Genomic DNA, 16,622 nt, shown 5'->3' with positions numbered 1-16,622 from the left:
CTCTTGTACATTTGATTCGGTGTGGTCATAGTTACACATTACTATTATTGACATATCCAACACGAGGTCAGTTTTATAGCGGCCGCATATCACATGCATTTTACAATTATCCATTAGCCTTATGGGCAGGTGTCGAAGAAAACAAATAACACTTATGTGTATACCAGGTGATACATTGCTGCTTACTTGAATAATTGAATAAACACGCCTATTCTAGAATTAAAAAAAAAATAGGTATCGCGTGAGATCGATACAGAATTTCAATGTAAAAATGGGTGTTTGAGAAAATGAAATTTCGATAAATCGGTTATTGATAAGTACGTCATAGATTAATAAATAAAACATGTAACTTCTATTTGCTTCTTCTTCTTCTTTTCGTGTCGAGGTTCCTTTTTTAACATCTACTTGATGTAAATTATTGAGAAATTTCAAGAATGCAAAACATTTACAAATCGGTACATAATTTCCTTAATACATATAAACACGAAAACATTAGTTGACAACGCTAAAATAATAGAAAACTATCAATCAAAGAAGATCTCAGATTTTTTAATTTAGCGGTAGCTAGAGTTAGACCAAGAAAAGTCTGCAGAAATTTTGATAGCCCATCACGCAGTGCAAGTGTTATTTTAAACGTTAATCTTCTATGAAATTATGACGTATAAATAACACGTGCACTGTGTGGGCTATCAAAATCGCTGCAGACTTTTCTTGGTCTGACTCTATCTTGCATGCTATAATTGAAAGTTTATACCGAGCCCTAGGTGCGCATGACAATGGATCCGATTCGCACGTCGCTCCAATGTTTGAGCGAGATAACGCTATGCGCGTATTACCTACAGCGACATCCCGCTCGCACATCGGAGCTACGTTTGAATCGCAGTCCAGTGAGCTAAGCGCCATAGACTTTGCCCTAGCCCGGTTTTTTTATTATACGACGGTTTTGTCAACTTCGAGAATAGGCAGATTTAGACATTTTATTATTGACATCAGCATAAAGAAGCTGTATAAATAACTGTCCTAGTTAATTACTGGTTTTATTTCTCCTTCCCTATTTTCACTGGGACCTTAATTGTCTTTGAAGTCTAGAATTGCAAAACTCAAAACTCCAAAACTCTGAGTGCCAAAGTAATTAGTTATGTCACGAACAACTGAGTCGTTCGTTGTTGGAAACTATTAGCTTTTTTAACTCAACGCTAATTGTTGGACGGGAAATATTAACTGCTGCGTTTTATCATAGGGTTTTAATGAATAATCAGGGAATGCTTATAATAATCGCCAATAAAATTGGAATATATCTTTAAATATTTAATAGAAGCGAGTTTAATTTAAATTTTAAATGATGTTATACATAAACGTTTGACTAATCTAACAAACCGCTGATAATCGTTGGTCCCAATCCTTCACTTTGACATTTCTATTTATTACAGAGTAAATTTAACAGAGGTTTGTAAGAGGTTGCTGAATTTTATGAATAAATTATCATAATATTCACAATGTCCCGTCGATTCCTAATAACATTATTGGTAATTTTTCTCCCAATTTTAAGAATAGATACTTATTTAAGTAAGTAGACAAGTTTACTTAAAAAAGGTCTTCTTCATAGTCAGAAGTTATCATACCTACTTAACATTTAAATTTGTCAATTAACATTCGTTAATTTTATTGCACTAAAATCAAAGAATTTGAAACTAAACTTGAAATTATATTCCATCAAAGGCGCAACGAATCATCATATCGCATTGAATTTGTTACATATTATTTCACTTCAAATCCTCCGGTATTTATGGCAATATTTGATTTATGAACCTATTGCTTTTTACCCTTTTTTTCAGAAAGCACTTTAAAATTGGTGGCCGTTTATAACTTTCATCAAAAACGAGTTAATCCAGTTTGGGCCGAGGCTGGCGCTCAAAAGTAATAAATTTTACTTTTAATCTGATATAGTATAGTGGCCAATGGCTCGTACTGAAACCGAATACCTTTTATGGACGGAAATATCAGGAGCAAGCAGAAATAAAATAAAGGTTTTTTATTGGATTATTCCGGTTTAAATGGATGGTGTGACGAAGTATTCATTTTATTAGGAAGCAAGGTTTTGACAACATAAAACCAAAATGAAAGGCATAAAACAGTATCGTCAATATCTATACTTATTTCAAAACTGGTCAATATTATTATGATTGAAGTCTATCGTAGTCACAGTTAGCCATCTGCAAGTCATACTATTTAAAAGTATAATCCAGCCACTACACACACAGGATAGTAGCGATACTAATAAATCCACTACATGACGCTAGATGTCGACTACGAAATTATCCGCGTTTTGATAAGAAAACTGTACGGTTACCATCAGTTTGTCACTGACATAAACACCGTCGAGAACGTAATTTACTTTCTATACATCCCGTTTGCACTAATATGCGAGTGCGAGCGAGATGTATAGAAAGTAAATTACGTTCTCGACGGCGTTTATGTCAGTGATAAACTGATGGTAACCGTACTACATCCCGTTTGCACTAATATGCGAGTGCGAGCGAGATGTATAGAAAGTAAATTACGTTCTCGACGGCGTTTATGTCAGTGATAAACTGATGGTAACCGTACTGATGTACGAAGTGAGCACTCTCTCCTTTCTTATTTCTCTATGGTGTCACTAATAGTGTTTTATTTGTGGTTGGTAGGTATTATTTGAAGTGCAAAATCGATTAGAAAATTTTGCCTTTTTTAAATTAAACTATTATTATGACGGATTCCTTTAGGTTGCTCATTTACGAAGCTCATTTCATACTAATACTTGACATTTGTCTCTTTAGTCTAGACGTTCTAAATTAATCTAATTACATCCAATAACTAAACTATGCAGCACTTGTTCTTTAATAAAAATTAAAGTCCATATTTTAATTGCTTCAGGTATTTCAATAAAGAGCTTAGATTTTTTGTAAAAAAAAAACCATAAATTATTGAAACGAAGACGAATTGAGGAAATTAACAGTATAAAAATAGAATGCCGTTAATTTGCACGTACACTCAGTAACTGTTAGTGGGTCGTTTACCTTGGTATGGAAGTGAAACAACTACATTATTAATATTTTTTTCTATTTCGTAAATAAAGGATTCTTCCTCTACAATCATGGTCACCCTACAACGCCTTATTAACTATTAACGATTAAACCTCTTTAACCGTTATTACATCACGTTGATTATGAAAAACGAATTGATACACTTGAGTGAGATACAGTTTTTCATAAGCAACCCGACTGTAATAATTAACATTCAATTTGACAGTAAAAAAATTTGTGACTTGAAGTATAAAGGAAAGAGTATCGGTATTTAACGAAAGTAATCTATTTGTTAGGTGACTATGCAATATGCATAGCCTGAAAATTTTACGGTTTATCCTACTCACGTCTCTTGAATCATCCTGTATATTTTCACCACGCATTGATAATAATATTAGTCAGTTAAGAAAAAAAAAAACGATTTATTGTCCAAAACATCAAGAAGTTTTTGTTTACATAAATGCCACCGATATGTAATGACAACAGAACAGATCACCGTAACAAACGTTCCCTAACGATTTTGTGAAATGATTGTTACCAAAGTAAATTTGATACCTATTTCGATGTTTGTAATTTGATACCTACCGATTTTCTCCGCAGAGTATGTGATAGGTTAAAAGTTTACATATTATTTTTGATTGCACAGTATTTTAAGGAAACTTACCTTTTATATAAACTCAACTGTACTACCACGTTCTCTAAACGCCATCTCTGAAAAGGCCTTTACAGCTCATTGTCTAGTTGTACCATTCTTTATATACCTACACTGTAATAAATAATTGTATTGCCCTCTGTGTGAAAATTTATCTAATTGTAAGCATTTTGAGGAAGGTCCTTAAACCCTGCCATCTATTGAGATGTGTAGGAATTTGAAACGCAGCTTTTCACAAAACGCCACTCACCAAAAGAGGTCGTGTTTTACATTGTTTAGTTTATACTACTCGCCAATAGATGGCGATAATAAACTAGATTTTTTCGCGTGACAAACGTTTTGCTTGGTTTTGCTCAAACTAGGCTCTGGTTTCTAATTACAGTAATTGGGGTAGGAGCCATTTAATTACATAATAGAGTAATTTTACTGCCTGGCATTATTACACCAGCCACTAACCCTGCTTGCTTAAATCGGAAACGGGTGTTACACAGGAAAAGGAACATTTTAATGATTATTTGTTGTCTACTAATGTTTGATATTAAGATGAAAGGGGAGGAAATCACGTGACCGCTTCTCCATACAAACGTAGTACCCATTTTCCTCTCTGGATATAAACATTATAGAAAATATTTTCATGCAATTTGATGTATAATCAACACAGCTATGCAGTGCGCCCTTTCGTTTTTTTTTCAATGACATATTATAAGAGTAAGGAACTTTTGAAAAAAGATGGAATTTGTTTTCCGCTCCTAACTCTTATAATAATTTAAAAAATGACAAACGAAGGGCCATACATAGCAATGGTTAATATGGGTACAATAAATTGTGTAAAATATTTTCTGTAGTGTCAATATATGGAGGAGAAAAAAAAATTCGTCAATTTTTTGCTCCATTTGTTTACGTTTTCAATATACATACAACCTTTTATGACCGTATCAAAAAGGACAAACAAAAAATGTATGACATTTTTGGAAAACTTTTTTTCTATTATCATGGTCGAAAGAGCTCGTGATACTGAGTGGAAATAATATAAAAATTCCATACTTAATCTAAAATGCAAGTTGAGCGTATAACTTTAAATAGAAATGGTATATAAAAGAAGGCCCACTTCCATAGTAAATTCCACCTCCCTTTTCTCCAAGGGATGATTTCGGTGATAAAAACTATCTTATGTAAGTTTCGGGACCCACTATCTCCGTACTAAATTATATCGATTTAGTACGGAGATAGTAGTTTAAGAGTGAAGAGGTATTAGATAAAGTTACTATCGCATTTATAACATTAGTAGGAAAGTAGGGATTCACCTAACAAACAATGATAAGCAACAGCAAAAATGTATTTCACTGCTGCTTTAAAGTTAAATACTACTTCAAGTACCTATACAAGTCGCTGGCTCAATATTACAGGGTTCTATGTTTCACTTTTATTTTATCGAACTGAAATTTGAACATTCTCATAGTGACATTAAGTCTAATTTCAACTATCTTGAAAATGTAACATAGAACCCTGTAATATTGGGCTAGCGAAGTATACATATGTATAATATGTCATATCATATCGTTTGATAATTGATAACAAAGGATGGTGAAAAGTTCTTAGGTGTCTGGTCAAAAACATTCCTTATTGATTAGGGGAGTTAGGTCGGGGAACGGCATGGGAAAGATAACACTCCACACGGGCGGGAGTAAATTTACGCCACGTGTGTGACAAGCTGATGAAAATATTTATATTTATGGCTTTCTATGCATTAGAAATAGGATTTTTCATGAATACCCGGATAAACGCGGCGAGTTTTTGCTTATCACTTTTATCGCGGCAGGAAAAACTTCGTTAAATATAAATTACGTGTGTAAAATATTGTATTTTTCAACAACATTTTGAACATTATCGCTCAGAATTTTTATATCCTGACAATTTTTTTATTTTTTTCGATAATAGCAAAGTTCACGAGCGCTTAATCCGAACACCGTTCAGAAGCTAAGTAGATTTTTCATTTTAATAATCAATGTTGGCTTAGTAACTAGGTAATCGTAATGATTAGCATTTTTTTTTCATTGCCAGTATTTCTGGTATCGTACAGTCAGCATCAAAAGTTACGGATCAGACTACACGTCAAAAGTATTTGCCATTTTTTAAACAGCTTAAAAAAGATATTAATGTAAGTATGTATCTATAAGTTTTTACCTTTTATAATATAATTAAAAACCTAGTGCAGAGCAAAGTAGGCACATTTTACGATTTTTACGGTAATCTAAATAGTACATTTCGATGCTAGTGCGGAAGGTATGTCATTACTTCACGAGTACCGAGATATCTTGCCACGAGCCGCAGGCGAGTGGGAAGACTCGGGACGAGTGAAGAATGACATTTCCGCACGTGTATCGAACGACGTTTGTTAATACAGTTGCGAAAAAATAAGTAAAACATTGTTAATCGTACACTAAACAAAAGTGGTAACAGTGACAGCTCGCTTAGACGTCGTCTTTAAGTATATTATATCTATGGGCGTTTGGCAGCTATTCCGTTCCATTCAGACACCTTATTAAGAACGGAATTTTCAATATTCAATATTAAAAAATAAACGTGTTATAATGATGAAGAGGTAAGTATTAAAATATGAAATATGTATATTTTTCATATTCTTACATTAACAGTAGGTTTTTATGCTGATTACGACGTTTAAAGGAAAGTAATATTAACACTCATCAATAAGTAGTCGTGAATTGGAACAAGTATAAATTTAAAAAAATTGGAAAAGTAAAAAGCACTAGTTCGACATAACCAACTTTCCGCACGCTAAACAGCTACGTAAAGTAGCACTTTGTGAGCAACTGTATTAAAAAAGTATTTTACTTAGATTTGATTTAATATTTTACTTAGACTTGAAGTTTAACACATATTTATTGGGTAATGTAAATTATAATCATAAAGCCGGTTATAATTGACCCCAATAAATATGTACTTAAAAAGGTTTTTTTAATCCAAAGTATTGTTATTATTCGAACCCCAAAAATGTCTGCTCTCATAACAGCATAGCAGCCAATTTTCCGGACCATATGAGGGTATATCGAGCATGCATGCAGTGTAACAATAACATTCAGTGCGTATTATGGGACTTATAAACGATACATTTCTTAGCAAGAAAGATATATAAGTACAGAATTTATTACCCACCTAGACTTGTAGTACTTAGAATTTATGACATTAAAATTATAACAATATGTAGAGAAGGCGAATATGGCAGAGGCTTTATGATAACGGGGTTCATACAAATCTGATAATTATCTTCCGAGACTCGTAATGCTATTTTGGAACTGACATTCCACTCTGCATTAAACTTTGATGGTCCACGATTTACCTGTTCCAATAAAGCAAGAAGTTTATGTTTACTTACTCCAAGTGTAAGTCCCATATGAAGTTCTAAAAGTATTCTACCGCTTTGTACTCGTATACCTACCTAATGGATATGTAAATATTTGTGACGTTCCACGGAAAAGGTACCTTATGGCGGCTGACTCTTGCGTAAGCGCCAACTGCCGTAAGGTACCTTTACCCGTGGGACGTCACTTTTAATTGTTTTGCTACTGTTTTGGAATAAGTAGTACTTCTGATAAGTTTAATAGGTACCTACTCGCTCGATAATCACTGAAATCGAGCTTTATGGCCTCAAGGCTTAAGGACGCGAGTCCCGACTGTAGCGCTGGCCTTGTACTTCGTTGTTCAAACACTTGTTTACAACAAACACTTAACTCAAACGAACAGTCCCTAGCAACATGATAATATCATACCCGAACTTGACTTGAAGTTCGGGTTTTCTTCCGTAATTCGATAAGGCTACGTAATTTGGGTAAGTATAATCCCGCTGATTTAAAGTGAAATGCATTACCTACAGATGTATATACTATATAGTCTACTTTAATAGAATAAACTAAAAATAGCCCCATTTTAAATTTAGGATTTTTAACTCCAAAAATGTCCTGTCAGGTAAACTTACAATTTGTGTAGTTCCATAAATATAAAACTCGTTACAATCTGTCTTTCTTTACATCCCTTATTACATTGGTCGACGTGGACACTAGACGCCTAACAGAATCCCATTGTTCTTTCTATTGTGTCTTATAAGTACCAATCCTTACCTACTAATAATACCTTATCTATAGACCTATACCTTTTGAGGATTTAATTTTAGGATTTCAAATTAATTTATTTACTTATATAGTTAGTCATACTTTTGAACTAAGTAAATGTGTTTACTCATCCATAAAATAAATAATAACGCCTGCTGCTCTGCCACAGCGCCACCATAATGAAAAACAATTAATTAATTAATTATACAGTGAAATGATGTAAGTACGTGGAAAGTACCCTTATGTACGTATAATTTTTATGGCTGTACCTATACTAGAGCACGAAATAGCATACTCTGCAGCGGGGCCACTTAGTCCTAATAAATATAAATGATGTGAGCTATTTTTTTTCTTATTTTATACATTTGGCAAAAAAATTTTTTTGGTTATAGTTGGCTTGTTTAAAGGTAAATACTAAACTCCCTTGTGTTTCTAATTATATAGTGTAAAGTATAAGTGAGCAATATATTTTTTGTGTAAGTATTTTCGTCTTCTGATAATTTTATATCGTCATTTTATATGAAAAGGGAACAATATTGAACATTAGGTACTTTTATTATATCCTGAAAAAATAACTCGTGTAACTGTAGGTCATTTTGAGAGCATTATAATTTTCATAGTATAAAATTTGAATAGAATATATTTATAATTATAATACCTGACCTTTGTATCTAAAAAATAACTCTGGAATTCAAAAGGTGGGCCCGCGTCTTATGTTATAAGTAGTATAGAGTGTAATGAGAAATTTAATTAATCTAGCAAGCAGACACCGTCAGAGGAAATTGCTCGTTAAAAGTTTGCCTAGCGATTGTTATGGCGAAGAATTGTGTATATAAAGCCACACTTATATGTATGCCTGTTATAAGTGTGCACTTTGTGTTGATAGGTAGGTACGAGTAAGATGATAAAATATCCTTCTTTTCGTTCCCTTCTCGTATTGCAGGTTTCTGCCCAAACCTATTGGGTTTGGAGTGGAATTCTACCAGGATTGAATAGAGTAAAACATTATTTGTGCAGACAGAAAAACGATATATATTCATTTGTTCAACTTACACTGACAAAATAGAAAACCACAGACAAAACAAAATAGTCGCCAGCTCATGGCATAAGGTTTACAATCTGTTTGGTTTATATGTTCTAACAGATTCCAAATGTACCTACATATAACATTCTATTTTTAAAAGTATTTAATGTTAACTACCTATATTATCAACCCAATTTCTTGATTACTAACATGTAAACAAACAATAAATATAATGCAAAGTAAATACTTACCCGAAATTCGGTAAGCAAGAATTGCGGTTTCTTTATATAAAAGTTGGCTTTTTCTTTCATTACTCATTACTAAGTAACAGACTCCATTTTTCTAAGGGATTTGTAATTGGGTTCTTAAAATAGAAGGAAATTGTACCGTCTCAATTCTAGCAAGCGAAAACAGGTTACGGTGGCCGCTTGCCATCAGATAGATTGCATTTTTTATTTTATTATATATACAAACAAAATAAATAATAAACAAGTCATTTGTTCTTATTCTCATTTTAAATAACTTTAGACTAAATGATATGTACTACTCCTATCTAATGGCCAAACCATGGGAGTATGGCATTCGAGCGACTAATAAAATAATATAAGAAGGAAATAATCGTGGCAAAAGCAAAACAAAAAGTCAAAACATCTTTGCGCTGCGATGTCAAGGGTGTGATCGCTTTTCGTTTAATTAAATATGTCAGCGGGATAAGGGTCGGGGAAGCTAAAATGTACAGAACATTGGTATCTTTTTCGACTTAAAGGATGGTCGATGGCGATAATGGGGATATATTTCTTTAGAGATAACATTTACTAGCAGTAAGAAGAAAAGCCCTGGTAAACTTAATTTTGTTTACAGGCTAATCTTTCTGCGAGCAAACAAAATGGGTGCTGTTATTATAATTATGAACTGTGCATGTATTCGATGTTAGCAAGTAAGGATAACCGGAGGTAATATGCCTAAGCGCTACTTGCACCATCCCACTAACCCAGGGTTAACCGGTTAAACCTGGAGTTACCATGGTTACCAGTACAATTTGACACTGGGTTAACGGTTTAACCCTTAACCCCGGGTTAGTGGGATGGTGAAAGTGGCGCTAAGTGACTTAAGTTTTTACACAGTTTAATCTATAGGTACTTTGTCACGCAGTGTCCTCCCAATTTCCGCAGCCTAAATAAGCATCTTGTAATGTGTGAGTGTGATTTAAATAATAATAAGTTTTTGGCAAAAATTTCATTTTTGGTAAGTACAAGCTTTTATCGCTGACTGTACTTTTCTTACGACAGACAACTAATACTCATCGAGACAATTCTAAAAACCCCTAACACAATTAGGTTGCGTTGTTTCATCACGGAGTTCCTATGGCCACCTCCTGCCTCCATCATCAGATCAGTTCGACAGTACCATATTATTGTATTGTCATCAGAACTACATACAGCTGCCAATTTTCATGACGCTACGATCCTTAGAAGATGGTTAAATTAGTTACCTTAGATTCCATTACACATGTTAGTTACATACAGGTCGACCTAATAAAAGCTTGTTAAAATCGAATACTAATTGTATTAAAGACAGACGAAAGGTTTGGCCTAGTGGATAGTGACCCTGCCTGTGAAGCCGATGGTCCTGGGTTCGAATCCCGGTAAGGGCATTGGGTTTAATTTGTAATGAATACAAATATTTGTTCATGAGTCATGGGTGTTTTCTATGCATATAAGTATGTAGGTATTTATCTATATAAGTATGCACACGTATATCGTCGCCCAGCAGTCATAGTACAAGCTTTGCTTAGTTTGGGGCTAGGTTGATATGTGTAAGATGTCCCCTAATATTTATTTATTTATTTAAATAAAAAACTTTTTCCAAATTTCAAAATTTAATATCACTATAAATATCTGGAAGCAGATTGAATAGTTTTAATCACATAAAATGTTTTACACACTACGAGTATGTAATATGATTATGTATTGAGTATCCGTTTTAGCGCCCACTCATTGTCGGTGCTGAGCGAACAAATAAGCGGCTTATTCGCATATTTAGCCCAGTAATTAAAGGTCTGAAGTGGGAGTCGGGTGTTAACATAATTTGTTTTGAAGTGAACATTCTGTTGTGTGTTTGGAACTTGATTTGAATAGGATTTATGAACAGCTTGTTAATTATATAGGTTCTTATGTTACAATTATTTTGTACTGCTTTAATCAAGCTATTGTTCATTTCAATATGTGGAATTTAAAAAAGCTACTATGGATCAGTCGGGAGTTTTTTGTAGGTAAGCAAAAATCAATCGAAAATCATTTATGACTTTGTCAATAAAATAAATCCATTTTCCTCTCATTTTCGGGTCACAGACCTTCAGCGTCACGGACAAACAAACCACAATTAGCCCGACAAGTGATTCATCTCCTCAGAGATGTCGAATCATACACTTATAAACGACCTATTAAACACTTTACAGTACGAGTTACCTATGAGACCTTCCATTTTCGGGTCACAGACCTCCAGCGTCACGGACAAACAAACCACAATTAGCCCAAGAAGTAATTCATCTCCTCAGAGATGTCGAATCACTTATAAACTACCTATTAAACACTTTACAGTACGAGTTACCTATGAGACCTCCCATTTTCGGGTCACAGACCTCCAGCGTCACGGGCAAACAAACCACAATTAGCCCGACAAAGTGATTCATCTCCTCAGAGATGTCGAATCACTTATAAACTACCTATTAAACACTTTACAGTACGAGTTACCTATGAGACCTCCCATTTTCGGGTCACAGACCTCCAGCGTCACGGGCAAACAAACCACAATTAGCCCGACAAAGTGATTCATCTCCTCAGAGATGTCAAATCATCGCTCGACACCCGTCGGGGGTTCTAATTGAGCGGAGCACTCTACGTTCCCTCTCCGTATATTGAAAGGATTCAACTTACCTACTATCGTGAAATATATACTCTGTCAAGCAATTTCCGTCAGTAGAAAAGACCGGCAAATTTAAAACATGTAGGCACGAAGGGTTATCGTCCCATGGAAAATTTGAATTTCGCGCTTTTGTCTACTGACAAATTTATTCGACCGGCTATATCATAATATAATATTTATTTAGATAAAACAAAATTTGATTTGGGTAAATGAGGCTGTCACAATACCTACATGTCGTCTTAAAAAAGTCATTATCAATAGAGGTCGATTAGAATGGAAACTTCTAGACTATAATTTAATCTTAGTAGTCATTTTGTACGTGTTCCGTACAAAATTACATACACACAGACGGGTAAATAAAATAATTATTCTACATGTGTATGTCTTGTACAGTTAGATACTCTTTTCTATTAAAATTTGTACATTCGCTTTTAAAACGAAATTTATTTAGAATTCGTTAATAACATCAAACGAGCTCAAAGGGAAAGGTAGGTAAGGTGTATTCGGGTATTACCGAATGTCGGATAATTCCGAAATTCAGATGAAAATCACCCTTAATTCCATCATAATAAAAGTCGCTTTTCGGAATTATCTGACAGTTTTCGACATTCGGAATTACCCGAGTAAACCTTAGTAGTTTTAAATTAAATGGGTATTGGATTTTGGCATGGTTGCCGATTTGGATCGTTTTAGGATAGATACGATATTTTTTAATCATCGGGCAAGGTGGACTAACCACTAACGATGTACCCTGAGCCTGAGCCGATGTACCTACCTGTTTTTATTATTTGTATTTTAATGTTTCTATTATTAGGCGTATTTTTTTTATATTTCTGCTCTTAATCTAAGTAATAATAATCTAAAATTGGACATTTCATTTCACAATAGTGTACGAGATGTCTATAAAAAGTAAGTAAATATTTAAAACAAATGTAAAAGTTTCAATATCTTGCATTGTTGGACACTATTGTTGGAATTGAATATTTAAATAAAATAAATCATTTATCAAACCGTAGTTTTAAAATCATTTGATCACTATTAAAATAGGTAGCTAAAAACAGTTTTATCTTTGAGGTCCAGAAAATTTTGGCAGGAATGACCCATATTCCAATTTTTTTACATGTTTGATCTGATCCGATGAATAAGGAAAAAAAAACAATTACATACTTACAAAAAAGCTAAGCATTAAACAATGTCGAAAGGTATAGAGTTACGATAGGTAACTCTATAGATACCTTTCGACATTGATGGAAAATTGCCCGAATTCAATCATTTTCACGTCTGTTTGAATGAAGTAATTAATTTCGCTGCAAAGAGATCCCTCTGATAAGATCGTGTTTGTCTTCAAACAAGATTGGTTACCTACTAATTAATGTTAGGTAGCTTTAGAGGATAGAATTATCATTTTAATTACGTTGTGCCTTGGGAATCAACACGCAATGGTTTGGCAACATGGGCCATGGCTGCCGTTGTTCGCCGATATTTCTATACATTCAGCAATATACGTCGTAATAGAGTCTGTGCGGAAAGAGAAGAGTCGTGGAATGTATGAGGCCCAATACATTCCACGACTTCTCTTTCCGAACAGACATACCAATATTACCAATGCATACAACCTAAGCGGAGTCTTTTGGGCCCATTTGAACGTACACTGATATCAGAATGAGGAATGTATGAATGAATGAATGAATGAATGATGCTTTTATTTGAAACACACACACACACACAACAACATTAAAATAGGCTATAGCTAGGTAATTTTGAAGTTACAGAAAAGGATAACACTCGCAGCATGTGTCGCAGCACGTGAGTAGTGTTACGACCCTGATTACGAGCGAAATGCATGATAATTGATAACTCAATGACATCGTTCAGATGTCATTCTGATGTCATTGGTACGTTGGAATTAGAGATGAAAATGGCGAAAGATTCATGTTGTTTCTTTCGAAACTTTGTATCTTTCCTATAAAATACATGTAACTTTCGAAAAAAACAAAACTGACGTTTGTCTGACAAATACAATCATACACGTATAATACCTGTTTTATACTGTGTATTTTACATGTATATTTAATAATGACTTGTCTTGTCATGGCTTTGACGCAAAATTGACTTCACGTTCATGTCACATGTCACATAGAGCATAGATTAAGGATTCCAATTTATAAGTATTTCGTCATAATTGATAATTTCAACCTCTTTAGTTAACCGATATCGAAATATAGTCTGAGCGGAATGAAAAGTCACCTGTTTGTATAAGAGCCAATACGTTCCAAGTCACTATTCATAATATAATCAGGGGTGCGAAACTCCTGACTTCGGTCAAACTCGGCTCCGCTCGGCTCAGCATTGCTCCGAGCAATTATTAGGGTTGGCACCACTTGACTTCCTTTTGCGTGCACGACCACAGATAAGATAATCACTTGATTTTTGACAACCCTAAATAGCCGAAAGGGATAGTGCCATATATTAGAAAGGGACAGCATGATTCGACCCTGAACCGCTGTCAAACTTCGTTTTTGTAGGAAGTTTCCTTTCTGTACGGTAGTACTATTAATTATTCTGTGATATAATATAATAATGCGAAAAATACAATGTATTTTACACGTAAAAAACTTAAACTTGCGATTCAATCGAAGATCCGCAAGGAAAGATACTGTATTTTATTGAAAAATACAGGGGCCTTTGAAAGATACATGTATCTTTCATGTAATTTTCATCGCTAGTTGGAATTGGCCTGATTGGCCTGCAAGAGATTTGGGACAACCATTAATGTATTATTTCACTCCCGCTCACCTTTCAGAGTCAACTCGGCAGTTTTCAAGCATGTCACTAACACCTCAAAGATCATGTCAACATATTCTACCACCGGGAACAAGTAAATAGGAGAAAAGTGGAAAGACACAATGCCGCCTTTCTTACATAAACATATTGTTGAATCTTTTAACACTCCTACCTGTGATTTGATTATCTTAAAGAGGAGCTCTAATGCGTCAACATGCGTGGCTTGTAATGTTCAATCAAGTCATCAAAAATCCATTATTTTATGTCTGGCGAAAGATTGAAATTCGTATGTTTGCTGACTACTCGTCGCTGATTCTCTTAACTTAAAGGTGACAATCCATTTCCAACGACAGCAGCACTATCTTTCATTTCACTATGGAAATTGACAATAACACCGAAGCGTTCGTACCCGTAGTGCAGCTGCGGTCAGAAATGGAATGTTACCCTAAGAGGAAAGTGCTAGGTACTGACAAAAGCCACTTTTTTCATACAATCCATTTCGGGAGAAACTGTTTCCACTAACTAAATCTTAACATATCACTTTGACTTTGATGTCGATCGCTTCAACATAATATATTCTAGGGTTTTAGGTCTCGCTTTAAAAATAAATAAAAATTGTTTTGCAAATTTTGAAAAAAAAAAGAAATCCTATAAACCTAGAAGTGGAAAAACTTTTTCTCTTTTTGTATGGACGGTCACGTGCTTTCCCTCTTAAGATCAAATTATAAACGTTTTTCGTTTATTTGAATAACATTTACCCGGCTTTTATATTTTTTAAAAAACAGTACCGCACGGTAAGTCATTTGCGTCATAGGAACGCCGGTACCTCATTCACTAAAACGCTAAAACCAAACACTGAACCTTGAGTAATTGTGACACGCGCAAAGATTGCTAAAAGTGCTAAGATAGGTAATTCTTCCTATCCCGAATTGGGTAAAATGTCACAAAGCCACAACGACTGAAGTAAAACTATCCGGCCATTTGTTCCAAAAGTTTTCCAATATCATTCAAAGGAAACCCTTTTCACGATAAAGTCTACTGAAAAAGGAAAGTGTAAGATTTCAAATTGCTATCATGGGGAATATCTAGGTATGTTTGAAATTCGAAGATATTGAAAAAGTTTTAATGCATTCCGTCATGTCACCACCAGCCTCGAGCATGTCGGGTAATGAATTTTTTATGTTGTATATCGGGAAATGAAGAGGACATAGCCAAACTATATGTATAAGGTTCCTTGTTGACTATCGGCCTGATTCAAACTTTAATTAAGATACGTAAAAATTTGCTAATGATAGGATATGTCAGTGTCAAAAGTGAAGTTTTTGTTTGAAGAAACGTCACTTTTAGCAATTTTTTGACGTAGGTATCTTAAAGTTTGAATTAGGGGGTATGACCCTAAAATATAATATAATTATATATTTGCCTAATATACCTGTTTAACTTTCGTATATATACATCACATACCTACCCAGATAAAGGCTTGGGAGAACAGGCGGCTTAGCACGGTCGCGTTTTTATCCCTTGTCACCATGCCTGTCACGTTCTAACAAGTACGTAAGTGCGAAAGGGACGCGCATAGTGATAGACGATAAAAATGGAACCGTGCTGCGCCCACAGCACTATTAGAATATACTATGTATGTATATGTACACGACGAATTTTAATCGGTGATCAGTACGATGGTCGTTCTTGTCGACGTGACAGCGTAATAAAACGGAGTCCGTCACTTTTAATCCTGTGGTGTTAAAAAGTGACGGTTATTTTATAACGTGGATAAAGCCATCCATAATACGCCTGCTGGAGTTGAAAAATATTAATTACCAACCTAATTAGAATTATGTAAATATGCGAGATCTCATGCAATTTACTCCACCGTCAAATTAATTACAGTTAATGACATCCTTAAAATTAATAACCACCAGGGCAGTAAGTGTACGTCAAGTGCCATCGCTTTGGCGGGGAATTTGACAATGACAAATTGACAGCTTATTGTTATAAGGCTTTAGTTTTTTTATGGCTGTTACTTTGCAAAAAGGTTTTTAAACTTT

General features: G+C 34.4%; 1 long non-coding RNA gene across 2 annotated transcripts in view; it reads left to right on the top strand.

Annotated features, from left to right (window-relative positions):
* LOC134790208 (uncharacterized) overlaps positions 1–16,622 on the top strand; it is a 488,662-nt gene that overhangs the window by 228,654 nt on the left and 243,386 nt on the right. The gene's annotated exons all lie outside the window — the stretch shown is intronic.

The sequence above is a fragment of the Cydia splendana genome, chromosome 1, assembly GCF_910591565.1.
Source record: "Cydia splendana chromosome 1, ilCydSple1.2, whole genome shotgun sequence".
NCBI lineage: Eukaryota > Metazoa > Arthropoda > Insecta > Lepidoptera > Tortricidae > Cydia > Cydia splendana.
This window is presented reverse-complemented; position numbering and strand designations above follow the sequence as displayed.